Source organism: Manis javanica, chromosome X, assembly GCF_040802235.1.
Source record: "Manis javanica isolate MJ-LG chromosome X, MJ_LKY, whole genome shotgun sequence".
Classification (NCBI taxonomy): domain Eukaryota; kingdom Metazoa; phylum Chordata; class Mammalia; order Pholidota; family Manidae; genus Manis; species Manis javanica.
The window spans coordinates 14342830-14358379 of NC_133174.1; the positions used below are offsets into that span (position 1 = coordinate 14342830).

Sequence of the window (15550 nt, forward strand, 5' to 3'; positions counted from 1 at the left end):
ATGATCTCCCTTGTCCCTAGTCTAATGGTGGCCTCATCAATTTCTCAAGAACTCAGGGATGAGGTCACCCATCTCTTTTAGCCCCTCTATCCAGTTATGGAGGTCCTCCTTCTCATCCCTTTAGAATGTTATGTACACAGATCTGGCCTTGGGATAGAGCAGGTGTCTGTTGACATGACTTTGAGGGGTTTCAGGGGACATCATTATTGTGGGTCTGGAAGATGGCTTGGTTTTTAAGGAGTGCACAAATTCAACCTCTGTGAAAACGGGCGATAAATCTATTGGTTGACATCCACAGGCTTAAAGGAATTGGTTGGAAAGATATGAAGCCAAGGGTTTGAACATTGGTTGGAGGATAGAGCAGGAAGAAGGAAAGAAAATCAGGAGCAGAGAGAGGGTGCTGGCAGCAAAATATCTACTTCACGGTTTTGATGAGATCTGGTTGTATGTGTAACATCCCACTCTGGCTTATGCTTTTCAAGATCACATCCCTATATCCTTTCAAATTCACCAACCTGTCAAGAGATGTTGGACTAATTTCTCTCTATACTGCTTCAACCCCGTTTGTCGTTTCACTTCCTGTTGAATCTATCTGATCTTACCCTGTTTCTTCAGCTGGGCCCACCCCTCAGACACTGGCTGATAAAAATTAAACTAGCAGCTTTAATCTAATGCAGCCACCCACCCCACCTGAGACAATCCCCTGCTCCCACCCTTTTTTCCTCAAATCCTCACCACTTCTTGTGGCCGCAGGTGCCTGGCAATGCATCACCCTCCTCTGTCCTCTTTCACACTTCCATGCCCTGGTACTTCCTCTGGCATTCGTACCTTGGCACCCCTTTTCCCAGCTTCAGTTTTGCTTACTCTTGGCCTCAAAAGTGCTCCCTGTTGCCTGCTCTAGCCCCCATCCCTGCATCTTGGAGGAAAGGAAGACAATGTTCTTGTCTAATTCCCACTGCAAATCTGGGAGCTAATTCTGCCAAAAGAGCCATGTGGCATTTTAATGAAAGATTGAAAGCATGAAGAGGACGAGTGTAATGTTCAGTGGTTGGTTGTGGTGAAATATCCATCTGCATAATTAGAGTCACTCTCCTTGTAGCACCTGCCTTTGACCTCACTACAGGGCATGTTAGCTTTTTACAAATGGTCCTTTGCTAGCTTGTTTTCAATATTCACTAAAAATTGCACATTTTCTGGGTATTTGTAGCCCTGCTGAGTGCTTTACTTCACAACCTGTTTCTTATTAAGAATAGAGCCTGATGAAAATTACGTACTTGAATCTGAAGCGGTGCTTCTCAAACTGGGAAACCCACACAGATCACCTGGGGGTCTTGTTAAAAATGCAGATTCTGCTTCTGGGGGCCTGGGGCAGGATGTGAGATTCTGCCTTTCCAGCAAGCCCCCAGATGCTGCTGCTGCTGGTCTGAGAACCACACTTAGAATAGCCAGGACCTAAATATCCCTTGATGTCAGACTTTTCAGCCATGAACAATCATTGGGCTAATGGAGGTTGCACTGAAGGCCCAGCATTTTCCACAAGCATGTACACTGTATGTACCTCACTTTGGAAAGGATCTGGTAGAACTCTGGTCCCGCAGGCAGATGACGGCCAACTGGTAAATTTCCTTATGCATCCTCTCAGAGATCTCTTCGGATGGGTCTAAAAAACCAGAAGATCAGAATCGTGATTCAGAACCGTTTGTCTGTAGGGATATTTTAGGTCCATGTTGCCTGGAGACTTAGGGTTGAACTAGCAGCTTTCTCAGTAAAGGTGTTCAGGTGCTTTAGATCTGAGACCCTGAGAGGCATAGAAATAATCAGTACCAGTCAAGCCTTCGTAAATGTAGCACTCTTTCAGACTAGAAAAGCACTCACGTGTAATTAACATTGGTGGCAAACAAGTCAGTGACTATTTCTCATCTCCTATTTTTGATCACTCATTTCCCCCCTTGAGATAGTTCTTTTGATTTCAGCTATTGATGCTGTATCACAGATATTTTCAAAGTCACTGCAGAGAACCTAGTAAATCCTACCTTTTTCTAGCAGTAAAGTTAGCCTTAGGCATGATAGCTGCCCTTGTGACTCTCTACTTGCTCCATGTCCTGATGAAAGCAATGGAAACGTCAGGAGAAGATAGGAGATGATGCAGAGCTGGCCACAGGGCCCACATCATGACATTGTATTGTGATCAGTTGTCTCCATGTCGATCTCCCTCCTTCCAGGAGCATTTCTCTTTGACCTTCTTGTGCCTTAGCAGACGGCACCGGCTGGGAACTAACTCAGTGAAAATGTGATGGTGAGGTCCAGCTTTTCCTCCAAAGTCCTTGCTGAAGAGGCCTGGGAATGTCCGAGGCAAAAGCATATCATGCAGCCCCACAGTGGAACCTGCTCCTCCTCTTCTGCCTTATTTATCATCACTGAGGAGGTGCCTCTGATTGGTTAAGCACCTGTGTTTTCATATTTAGGTTTCTACTTATCATCTAATGAACTAGTACTCCCTGATGAAACCTGAGATAATAGAAAGCAATAGATACAGCAAATTAAAAGAGAAAAATCTCTTTAGGTTGTGGATGGCAGAAGTACAAATTCAGAAACTTGGAATTTCAGGGTGTTTTGCTAACCCAGCTTTCAAAATCCTAGGGTTGATTTAATTTGTTGGCTTTCTCTCCACCCTTCCAAGCTGCTTTATCAGTTTTTATTTTTTGCCTTTAAGTGGGAGACTGAGGCAACCACAAACATTTAGCTTATTATTTTCCATGACTACAGTTAAAGTCAGTGGGAGATTCCACAGGTCTGTAGTACCCAAGATATTCCCAAGTAAACTGATCCTATTTAATCCACATTCTTTCCCTTATGAGCTCATCTTTTGTCTGAGGTACAAAACCTTCCAAAAATTCTGAGATCATTGTTCCATGCCTAGATGCTATTTATTTGCATGTGACACTTCTGTTATAATATCCATACCATGAGGAGTAAGTCCCAGGGCAACCAAGAGTGGTTCTATCTTTGATGAGGTCTCAGGCTTACTTGCTAAATCTCCAGCCAAGTTCTTAGGTCATCTCACTGTTACTGCTGCAAGAATGCCATATTTCTGTAGCATTAAAGTAGCTTTTTCTAGATCCCTCTGTCCCATGCATTTCCCTCCAGAGCTACTTTATTCCTACCAATTACCCTTGATAAGTATCCCTCCTTTAATACCCAAACTCCTATTCAGAGCTGCACTCAACAACATATGTTTGGAATCCATCTTGGACTTTTGGGCCAAATGCACTTCCTGCAGGAGAGTCTGGTCCTGACATTGCTTTGGGGGCACCTAGATGCATATCTCTGCACCTCAGGAAGCATCCATGATTCTGACTACTGAGTTTGTGAGATTCTTGAAGGACCTGTATCCTACTCCTCAATCTGCCTCCTATAGTATGTAAGCAGTGACCCCTTGTTTTTGTTCCCTCCAAATGGCTTTATTATTAACTTCTCATTACAAAAATACATGTTAGTGTAAAACATTCAAACAATACAGATCAGTATACTGAAGTAAGGAAAACAGTACCTTAAATTCCACCACATGGAGACCGATACAGTTCACAATCTTCAGGACCCTTTTCTACGCAATTGGAATGGACTCTTTTGGCCAACTAATATTTCAGCAAGTACAGATATGGGAATAGGTATTTATTTGCTTTGGATTGCATTGCAGTTTGAACAGAAGTATAAGGCTGTTTCTAATTCCTACCCCCTCACCTAATTTCTTTAGCCTCCCCTCTTTCTTTCCTCTTCACTCCTCTCTTACCAGCCCCCCCAGCAGCCCCTGAGGGGCAGCCATGGCTGCTGCAGTTGCCAGGGAGAGGAAGAGAAGGAAGGAGGTGCAGGTGGTCAGGCAGTGGGAAGCACGTTGCATGCTGTCACTTCCAGGAGAATTGGCCCTCGCTACTCCTGCCAGGTGGGAGTTGAAGTGACGTCAATCTCCCTTTTTATACTGTCCCCTTATTTTTTTCTACTCTCTCCACCTTTTGCCTCCTTCCAAGGCAGCAGAAGGGAGGTATCTGCAGAGAGGTAGCAGCACAATCATCAAGCTCTGCCAGAGATTCTGATTTAGGGGGTGCACAGCTCCTCTTTGAGACATGCTGCTCCGTTCATTGCAGACCAGGTGCAGCTTACAGCTGAATAAGAATCACCCGGGGAGATGGTTAATCATACAAATTCCTGCACCTCATTCCCGGAGATTCTGATTTTGCAGAGCTGGGATATGACCCAAGACTTTGTGTTTTGTTTTATTTTTAACAAGATCCCTAAATGATCCTGATGAGCAGCAGGTTAGCCCGTGCTCCCCTGGCTGTTCAAAGCCTAGTTCACGGACAGGCATCAACAGCATCTATCACCTGGGAGCTTGTTAGAAGTACACATCATCTCCGGCCTCAGCCTCGGCTTACTGAGTCAGAGGCCGTCTTTTAACAAGAGCTGGGCATGAGTCGTGTTGCATGCTGGTTTGAGCAGCACTGCTCTACCTCACTGCTACAGAATGGGAAAATTCTGCTTCGTGGGGTTAAACCATAAACATCGTGACCTACTTGATGCCCACCTGTGGATTTGCTGGTGCGATTTCACAACGTGTTCCTACAATTTACAGCACCATTTTCCTAAAAGAGAGGTGGTAAATAGTACACATAATTTCAAGTTAAAGGAAACTCTCCACCACTTTGAACCTTGGCTTGTCTTTGATTTTATGCATGAAGTCCTCATAAAAGAAATCAAGGTTTGCAGGAATATTTTAGACTAGAGGTTAAAACTGGCCCATATTTTTCTCTTTAGCATGATTTGACATTTCAGCTCTTATATAACAAAGCTCTTGGTAAAAACTTCAAGTGGCCCTAGGTAATGTTTGTCTCAACTTATGTACTGCTTATGCCCAACTAGTAACAAATGCATTTCAGTAGAACAAAAACAGCAATTCAACATTTCTTTTAATCAGTGAGCTCATACCCCCCACCAGTTCCTGTGGAGCCATCGTTCAGGGAAACCTTTGGCCTTCTATGTTGTTTACAAGAGCCTCTTGACTAGAATTGTGATTCACCTAGATTTGTCCCAGAAAAATTACCCTTAAGCATTAGCATGTTGAGCTCAAGTTATTGTTTCATAAAGATACTGTAAAGAAATACTTCCTTTTCTCCCACTAACAGAAGGTCATGGAATTCTCTCCCTATCTAACTAGTTTAGATGCAGGGTAAACCCTAAATAAAGTTGTTCATGATAAGCTGATCTTCAGGGCCCTGTACCTTCCATTTCCATGGTTTTCTCCTTTAGGGGCACCTTTTTTCTGTACAGTTCTTAAAACCTGTAACTTCTCTGTGCCTTCTTGCTTGTTTCAAAACCTATTGCCTTGGTGATTTCTCAAGTCTTTTTAACACTGCATTCATTAGAACAAGAAACCTATCTCTAGAGCCTTAACCCAAAGGGTACCCTCCCCGGGAATGGCACAGGCTCACTATGGTGCCAGTACAGTGGCTCTGTGATGCCTCCTTCTTTCTCCCTGCTCTGCCATTTTTAATATTAGCTCTTGTCCCTGGGTTTGCAATATGGCTGCTGTGCCTCCACAAATTATGTCCTTCTTTTGTGAAGGGAGAATGGAAAAGGGAAAGGACTATAGTTCTTAGAAGTCTGCTGCCTTTAGCAAGCTTTCTGGGCAGCCCCTCCCAATGATGTCCTCTTATATCTCAGAAGTCAGAGTTGGGTCACATGACCACCCCTAGCTGAACTGGAATTTGGGCACATTGCTCTCCCCAACCCCGAAATTGGAGTTTTGTAACCAGAAAAAAAGGAGAAAATGGGTATTAGGTAGGCAGTTAGCAAGATCTGCCACTATACTTAGTTGTAAGTAACTTGTAAGATATTTGCATTTTAAAGGGCAACAAAGCCTTATGCCAAAGGAGTACAACTTGAATAGTAGAATTTGAGGCCTTGGCTACTGTGTACTTAGTCTTTGCTTCTACGGATGAGAAATTCCTACTGCCTCTCAGCTCTCCCTATGCAGAATACATGCCTGATCTTTTTGGGTGTAAGTTGGAGCCTGCTTAGCTCAGAAACCACAGACTCCCAGTGTGAGACTTGGCTCAGCCCCAGCTGTGTTCTGGGAAGTGATGTTTCTAATCAGTCTTTAAAACAGAAAGATCTTCCTAAATCCTGCTTTTATTTTGGGAAGGTGTTAGAATACTTACCTTGAATGGTGTTTCCTATGCTCAGTTAATTGTTTTGATCAGATTGATAATCTTCTGCAATCCACACATGCTTGATTTTTAAACTAGCAGCATATACTTAAGGTAAGGGCTTAATAAAATCAAATTCTTGCTAAACCTCGATGATTATCGAGGATGCTCTAACTTTCCAAGGATGCTCTAACTTTCCTGTCTGGACAGGCCCTTGATGTGGCACTTACTCTTTCTCTAGGGGAGAGGACCTCAGGACAGAAGGATGGCTGCCTTCTTGGCCTCATGCTTAGTGTTGAGAAAATGGCCAGGCCTCTAGGGCGAGTGGCCTTGGATAGCTGGAAAACAGGGACTTCAAGTGAAATAGGGTTGGTGATCAGGTCCTGAGACTGAGAGCCAGAGAAATTAGACTCTTTTTTCCTGCTGTCATGGGCTGGAGGGGGAACTGTGAAGAACGAACACAGAAATCTCAGTGCTAGAAAGTGTCAAAAAGGCGAGGTAGGGTCAGAGGCAAAGGGTGCTCCGTGTGACCAAGACAAAGCACCAGGTAAAGAAAGACCCTGGAAAGGAGTGAGAAATTGCTGGGGCCAGAGTTTTAGAAAGAAAGCCCAGATTAGAGTTTATGTGAGAGTCCCTGCTTCTTGTCTCTTTTAACTTTGGGGCATCTGGGTGGCACTCACGGGGTCTCCACGAGTCTGTGGGCCTTTGGGAATTGTATGTCACTGTAAGTGCTCTGAATGTATAAAGTTTGGGGAAAGGTTCTGGTTACAGTTGGTATCGCTGCTTAACAACCATCCCAAATTGGTGGCATAAATAACAACCACCATTTTGTTAAGCTCACGGCTTCTGGGGCTCAGGGATTCAGACAAGGCACAGTGGGGATGACTTGTCTCTGACCCATGATGGTTGCTCTCTGGTCCTCAGCTGGTTTGCGGTCCCTTGAGTGTCTGGGGGCTAGAATTATGTGGAGGATTTTTCCCTCCCATGTCAAGGGTCTGGGCTGGGATGACCTGGTGGCTGGGCTCAGCGGGCCTGTTGGCCAGACGGCCCACACATGGCCTCCCCGTGTGGCTCGGGCTTCTCACAGTGTGACAGCTGGTTTCTGAGAGGGAAAGCCCAAGAGGGAGTCTCGCTATGATGTGAGTGCTCCAGGCGAGCTAGGGAGAGCCACACGGCCTTCCGCGGCCTCGGCCTGGGAATCACATGGCCCCCTTTTCACCATTCTTTTGTGGTTGAAGCAGCTACAAGCCTGCCTATACTCAAGGCAAAGAGTCCCAGAGCCGCCTCCTCTTGATGAGGAATTTGAGTCCTTTAAACAAACAAATGCCCACTCCCTGAACTGGCAGTTGAAATGTTAACTGTACATTTTCTAGCTGTGTAACCTTGGGCAAAAGACTCAACTTCTCTGAACTCTCCTTTTCTCATCTACCAAATAGTAGGTGCCCATCTCATACGGTTTGGTGAGGACTAAATGAGATAAACTTACACAGAAGGATCTAGCACATTGCCTAAAATATAATGTCTTCAAAATTGCTTGAGCCTAAATCTGAAGAATGCTTGGAGAATACCAAGTCTAAAATAGGATTATTTTCTCAGGTGCTGAATCAGGGATTATGTTGAAAGATGTATTGTGCTTTTTTCCAGGTGGTTGTGGACACAAATATTTTCCAAGTATCTTCTCCTTCTTCCAACCATCAATACCATCCAGAAGTGAACTTTTGAAAATTTCTTTGCACTTCCTTGAGCTCTTGTTCTCTCTGCATCTTTTATGTGTAATTTATTTTTCCATTCCTGAATCTATGAAACTTCTTGCATCCTTAAAATATGGGATTGATTTAGTTGTAATTTTTTGGAAAAATGATGAACATTCTGTGCTCAGCGGGAGTACTCATTTAGAGATGTTTTTCTCTGAGCAAAGAACAGTGGTTCCTGGATACCGTGCCATTTTGATAACTTGGTGTAACAGTTTTAATTAATCAAGAAGGATGAGTCTTCTGAGGGTGCTCTCAGGAGAGCCTGATATGACTGACAGCAGTTCTTGCTGAATAGCATACACACTTTGCCCCACCAGAAGCAGTGATCCTGAGTAATACCATTATCTATATACTGAAGATTGCTGGGAGGACGAGCTACTGTGGATAGGGAGGGAATCTCACAGTTCAACAAGAGATATTGCTGATGACAATAAAGGTGCATTGAGAGCTACAAGTTAGCTTTCTGTCCATGGGGTGGCTGTGTTCTTTTCAGTTTATGGGTTCAGCACATCATACTGTGGTTCAAATCCTTCTAGCAAAGTTCATTTATGTACATGAGAAATGAAAACTTGGTAATAAAATGTACAGAAATAGAAATATTTTGATCATGAGATACTAAAGTGGTTCTTAAAATGTGATTTATTATAACCAAATGTAGCTGATGCTTTTGAGCCCCAAATCCCATTCAAATCCTCTGCCTTCCTGTGATTTCGGCAGTAGCTGTGGCAGCCATTTCCTGCACATGTAGAAGGCTTCTCTCAAGTTATTGCCACATCTTGCTCAGTCTGTATATATGGCAGCCTGAGAGTACGGCGCAGAGTGATGCATGGGAGTTAACACCTGGGGATACTGCTCGGAAACAAAAGGCGATGGGCATGGGCCCGTAAGTGCTTCCTGTCTGATGGAGGAATAATTTCAAGGCACATTCTACACCGTTTCCCAGTAGGGCCCAGCAGGAGAGAGATCCAGTTGCCCATAGCAATAATCAGTTCAATAACACCCTTCACTGGCTTCCCTCCTTCTCTGCTTTACTCTCCCTGGCTCTACATTCCTGATCCCGGATCACCTCCCAAGTGAGCCACCTGCATCCACATATTTGTTTCAGACTCTGCTTTGAGGGAACCCCAAATTGAAACATCAAGCATCCTGGCTGAGTTGGATCTGAAATTCAGACATGACCCAGGGAAGAGGTTCCCCATTCCAAGCCTAGTATCTATTGCTTTGCACTGATTATCACGGGAACTAAGGGCTCACCTGAACAGAGTACTCAAACTGTGTCCTCAAGGTGGCGTAGACTTACAAAGACACCACCTGATGGACTGGGGTAGGGAATAGGGCTTCTGAGAGAGAATTCCCCTTTCAGGAAGAAGGAGTCTGCTGCGATTCACTCATTTAATCAACAGATATTAATATTGAGAGTCTGCTATGTTCCAGGTACACCTCTGTATGCTAGGGATATATCATTGAATGAAAGCAACAAAATTACTTGCACTTGTGAGTTCATATTCTAGTGGAAGAAGACAGACAATAAACAATTAAAACAATCTCAAGTAAATTTTGTATTATTTTAGAAGAGGTGCAGGGCTAGGGTATAAAAAGTGAGGGAGATTAGCAGTATAGGCAAAAAAAGGTGACGGTGTTAACATACCATGTTATGGTGGTGTCTCAGTCTGCTCAGGTTGCCATGACAACATACCACACTGGGGGGCTTAAACAACAGACGGCTATTTTCTCACAGTTCTGGAAGACAAAAGTCCATGATCAAGGTGCTGGAAATTTTGGTTTTCTGGTGAAAGCTTTCTTTCTGTTTTATAGATGGCTGTCTTCTTGCCAAGTCTTCATATGGCCTATCGTCTGTGCTCACATGTGGAGAGAGAGACAGCGCTGATGTCTCTTCCTCTTACAAGGACACCAACCCTCTCGCATTAAAGCCCCACCCTTGTGACCTCATTTAACCTTTACTACCTCGTTGTAGGTCCTATCTCCAAAAACAGTCACAGTGGGGATTAGGACTTCAATATGTGAATTTAGGGGGAGCACAATTCAGCCCATGCCAGGTGGTTTGGATAGGCATCTTTTACAAGGGGACACACCAGCAAAAATGTGAAGGACTGAGCAAGTTATCCATGTGGCTGTCTCAGGGAAGAGAATTCCAGGAAGCAGGAATGGCTAGTACAAATGTCCTGACAGGACCTGCCTGCTCTGACAGGACTGTCCGAGTAATAGTGAGAACATCATTGTGGCTGAAGGGGAGGTTGTCGAAGGAGTTGTCGGAAATGAGATTGAAGAGGGAGGCGTGAGCCGGATCACACAGGGCCTTCTAGGGACTTTTAGGACGTTCTCAGAATGTTACCTTCTCTGATGGGAGACATGGGAAGCCAGACTCAGCAGCAAAGTCAAAAGGTTGGATGAGGAGCAGAGGTTTTAGGCACAGATGGCATGGTGACTCTTACTTGTCAATGTTCTGATCCAGGAACCCTTGTGGGTTTCTGTTGAATGAATGAATGAAGTCTATGCTACAAAGAACCAGGAACTATGATTATTGTCCAAAACAAAAACAGAAACAGTCAATAAACTACGTGATTTGTTGGGGCCCAAGTAACGTGTCTGTGGGTGCCGTGTAACAGCACAAATCACAGGGAGAGAAGCCATTCCTGGCCTGGCCTCAGGGAAGACTGGAAGTGTCATCTGCGACTGCTGCCAATCTGAGGCTGTTCAGCAGTGGGGAGGCCCAGTGTTGGTAGATGACCAGACCAGAAAATCTGAGGGTCCTGTTGCAGCTCAGACTGCCCAGGGTAGCAAGAAAAAAGTTAACAGACTGCCATGTATATAGGATTTGGAATATACAAGAAAAGTGGCATCTCAAATTTATAGTGAAAGAAGAAATACTTTAACAAATGAGGCCAAGACACTTGTTTAATGATGTGGAGCTTTATTTAAACCTAGATGGATTGAATATTTGAATATTTGAAGTAAAAAAATATTGTCAGAGAAGCAGTAGGTACATATCTCAGGTTGGGAAGGACTTTCTAAGCATTTCCTCCATAGGAGAAATCAGAAAGATAAAGATGGAAATATATGCTCATAAGGAGGTTTAGAGGTTCTACATGGCAAAAGTGCCATAAAGATACCTGTAAACCTGGAAAAATATATTTGTAACGTCCATGACAGAGAGAAGCTTGATATCCTTAGCATTTAAAGGGCTGTCATATGTCAATAAGAAAAAAAAACTAATAGAAAATGGATTTAGGTTGCGAATAGTCAAGTTACTAATGAAGAGACATATGAAACATTAAAACATGTGAAACAAAAATGCAAATCAAAATAATAATGAGATGTCCTTTCTCAGAATAGCAAGGATAAAAAGATCGCAGACATGTCTTGGCTGAGATGTGGGAAAGCAGTCACTTTTTCATATACTATTGGTTGCTACTGATAGAATTATTCTGCTGAGAAATTTGGCAACATATATCATATCTATATATATTATTTAGCTCAAAATTTCCATTTTTAATCATTTATTGCAAGGCCATGATCCAATATACATGTAAAGATGGGTGAACACGAATGTTAATTTTTATGCTGTTTATACAAAATAAAAATGGAATAATCTAAATGTCTAATAATAGATGGCTTAAATAATTAAAGGTGCATCTAAAATGGAATACTATGCAGTAACCAAGAATAGGTATGTTAACATGAAATTTTAAAAATATAATTGTGAGTAGAAAATATAATTCACACATCTTCAGGTATTCTGGAGTGCAGTCCCATGTGCTTGCATGTTTATGCCTGCATAGAAAAAGTGATAAAATGGTAGCAATACTCTGTGTGTGATTGTTTAAAAAGATGTTTTCTTTTTGCTTATCTGTATTATCTATTTACTTTTCAATGAGATTATATAACTTGAATAATGAGGAAATACTAAAAAAAAATCGAACTTTAAATTATATGTTTAAATTACTAAGTTCTTGTATACCTAATATTGAAATGTTTCTGGTATTTCTCAAGTTAAGGTTTTCTCAAGTCTAGCTCATTTAATTTTTAAAAATATTTACGTCAAGGAAATCTTGTATTTTACATAACTTAGCATTTCCTCTGGCTGTGAATTTTGCCTCTACCTGATTATTATGACCACTATATTTTTCTCTCCGACATGTGACATTTTAACAATAATGGAATGAGCAAGAGGAACAATTAGAATAAAGGCCAGGATTATACTTCTCTAGAGGCTGATTGAGGCAGAAAAAGTTACCTGTGCGAACATGGGCTTTTTCTTTGTATCAGCTTTGTTGAGATGTAATTCTCATACCCTATAATTCACCCATTTAAAGTGAAAAATTCAATGTTTTCAGTATAGCCAGAAAGTTGTGCAAACATCACCATAATCAATTCAGAACATTTTCATCACTCCAAATAAAAACCCCATTCTCTCAGCAGACAACCTCCATTTCCTCAATTCTTCCAGCTCTAGGCAACCACTCTATAGATCTGCCTATTCTGGGCATTTCATATAAATGGAACCATATAATATGTGGTCCTTTGTGACTGGCTTCTTTTATTTAGCATCATGTTTTGAAGGTTCATCCATGTTGTAGCATGTATCAGCACTACGGTCCTTTTTATTGCTGACTAGTATTTCATCAAATGGATATTCCCCATTTTATTTATCTATTCACTGATTCATGGACATTCGAAAAGCAAGGCCACATAAGGCCTAAGCTCCAGAACTAGCACAAAGTAATACCTACCACATTCTTTTGGTCAAAGCATGTCACAAGTCTATCCCAGCTTCGAGGGGTAGGGAAATAGATTCCAGTTCTTCATGAAAGGTGTATCCAAGTCACACTGCAAAGGGGCATGGACCCAGGGAGGTCTGATTCATTGGGGGCCATTATTATTTCTCCCTGTCATACTCGTTATTCAATTTGATTATTTTCAATTGTGGATGAGGTTATTTTCTAGCCATTTGCATTCTCTTTTAGATTATTCTTTGGACATTTTTATATCTTGTCTTAAGGGTATCCTAATTTTCAAGGACTCATTTATATTATGGATGTTAATTTTAGTCTATGATATTTGTTGCAAATCTTTTTCTCAATTTGTTGATTTACTTTTCATTCTGTATATATCTTTTTCTTAGTCATTTTAAAAATAACTTTTAAACTTAGGAAACCTTCACTCAAAAATCATATACTTACCCTACTAGCTAGATTTTTATGAGGTCTGATTATTTATGTTTAGCTTTTTAATCTATTAAAGTTTATTTTGGTGTATGATATAGTAATAGTTTAATGTGATTTTCTTGGATAGCTGTCAATTTCTACTCTACACCTCTTATGGAAAAATCCATCCTTTCCCAAGTGAATTGCAATACCTACTTCCATCATATGGGAAATGCTTATGCATTCCAGAGTCTTGTTCTTGCATTATTTCTTCTCTATATAAATCTTTTACCAATGTCTCATTATTTCAATCATTCAAAATTTATAAATAGCTTTACAATCTAGAAGAGCAAGCCTATTATCATTTCTCTTCAAAAGCTTTCTTGGTTATTTTTTGCCCATTGTCCTTCCATATGAACTTCAGAAATATATTGTCAAATTAAAATCAACCCTTATGAGATTATGACCAGGAGGACTGCATTACTCCTTGTTTAGGAAGAATGGACATCTTTACAAGATTAAGTCTGCCCAACCAGAAACATGGTATCCAAGTCTTCTTTCATTTCTTTTAATAAAAGAATCTTTTAAATATATATAGGATCCAAACATTTCTTATTGTAAGTCACTTTAGAGTATTTTTTTAGGCGGTGTTACTGCATTTTCATTATACTTTTTTCTGCTTATTACTGAAACTATTGATTTCACGATAATTACCCTACACATCCAGCCACTTTTTTGAATGTGCTTATTAATTCTAATAGTTTTTCTATTGATTTCCTTACCTTAACTAGGCGTGCAATCTTAATGTCTGATAATAAAAATTCTTTCTTCTGCCTGCCAATAGTCACACCTCTTTTTTTGGTTTAACATCTTATTGTGTTGGCCAGAAATTCCAGAACAATATTAGATAGGACTTGTGCGGTTTTGCAAGCAGCAGCAAAGGGGTTTTGTAACCAGAAACTCATTTCAATGTTTCATATTTTATGCTGTAATATGGATCTAATATGCTCTGGTTTTCTTTTCCCAAGGCCAATCCTCTTGTTTATATCATTTTACTATTTTTATTATTCCTCTGAGTATATGGTGAAGAATATTCACAAATTCTCTATTAAAAAGCCCATAGTAACATGAAAAGAATTATTAAATATTTCCTTACTTTTCTCTTCTTTCTTTTTCCTTTCACTTCTCCATTTTTTGTTTATCAAAAGTTCTCAAATTGTGATTTTTCCCTGGGTCATTTCCAAATTTTCCATGTGTTCGTTTAACTATGGAATGTAGAAATTGACCCCATCTTTTGGGAAGGGTTGAATCTTGTGACTAATTGAAAGGATTAGCTCACAGTTCTTACTAGTTATAATTTCAGTGTTTTGCTTGGTTTCTAGGGTGCACTGCTCAGCCTTTTATTTGTTATGGAAATTAGGTCTTTAGCTGACATAAAATCACATCTGGTTCAACTGACATTTACTTCCCAGAAGCAAACAAGCTCATTACAAAAAAGTCCTTCCTAGACCTACATCCCTCTTTTACCCCACTTCTCTTATTGCAGCAAAACTTCCTCAAACGTTAGTTTACACTCTTGATCTTCACTTCCTGAGTTCATATTCTCTCTTTAACCCATTTCAGTCTGGGTTAAATCTTTAGCCTCCATTGTGCCTCTGAAACTGCTCTTATCAAGGACCCTATCACCTCCACATTGCTGCACCCCTTCATTGGTCAGTTCTCAGTCCTCATCCTATCCATTCTGCATACCAACATCCAGCTCTTACCAGTATTTCAGCAGCATTGAAATTGGTTGTTTGCTCCTCAGTTGCTTCAAGGGTGCCACTCTTCTGGATTTTGTTCTACTTCTCTGGCTGTTCCCTCTGTCCCATTTGCTGGTTCTCTTCCACTTCCTGCCTTCAAAAAATCATGGCAAACTATACACAAAATAAAAATGACCAATTTTAACCATTTAAGTGTACAGTTCAGTGATATTCAATACATTCACGATGTTGCATGACCATCACTGCTCTCTATTTCCAGAACATTGTCATCAACCTCACCAGAAATTCTGTACTCATTAAACACTAACTCTTCATTCCTGCCTCCACCTGACCCATCCCCTGGTAACCTTCATTCTACTTTCTGTCTCTATGAATTTGCCTATTCTAGATAATTCATAAAAGTAGAATCATACAATATTTGTCCTTTTGTGTCTGGCTCCTTTCACTTAGCATAATGTCTTCAAAATTCATCCATGTTGTAGCATGTATCAGAATTTCATTCCCATTTATGGTCAAATAATATATGTATATCTCACATTTTGTTTAGCCATTCATCCATTGATGGACATTTGCATTTGAGTTATTCCACCTTTTGGCTATTATGAATAATGTTGCTATGAATACTGGTATACAAGTATCTGTTTGAGTTTCTGCTTTTAATTTGTTTG

At 41.0% G+C, this 15550-nt stretch overlaps 1 long non-coding RNA gene across 1 annotated transcript; it reads right to left on the reverse strand.

The window, feature by feature from the left end:
• Window positions 1-1584: 1584 nt before the first annotated feature.
• Window positions 1585-15023, reverse strand: LOC108396403 (uncharacterized). The gene is made up of 3 exons (XR_001852930.3): window positions 14886-15023; window positions 9603-9694; window positions 1585-1660 (listed from the first exon to the last, which is right to left on the reverse strand). It is a non-coding gene; the product is annotated as an uncharacterized lncRNA (long non-coding RNA).
• Window positions 15024-15550: the final 527 nt, after the last annotated feature.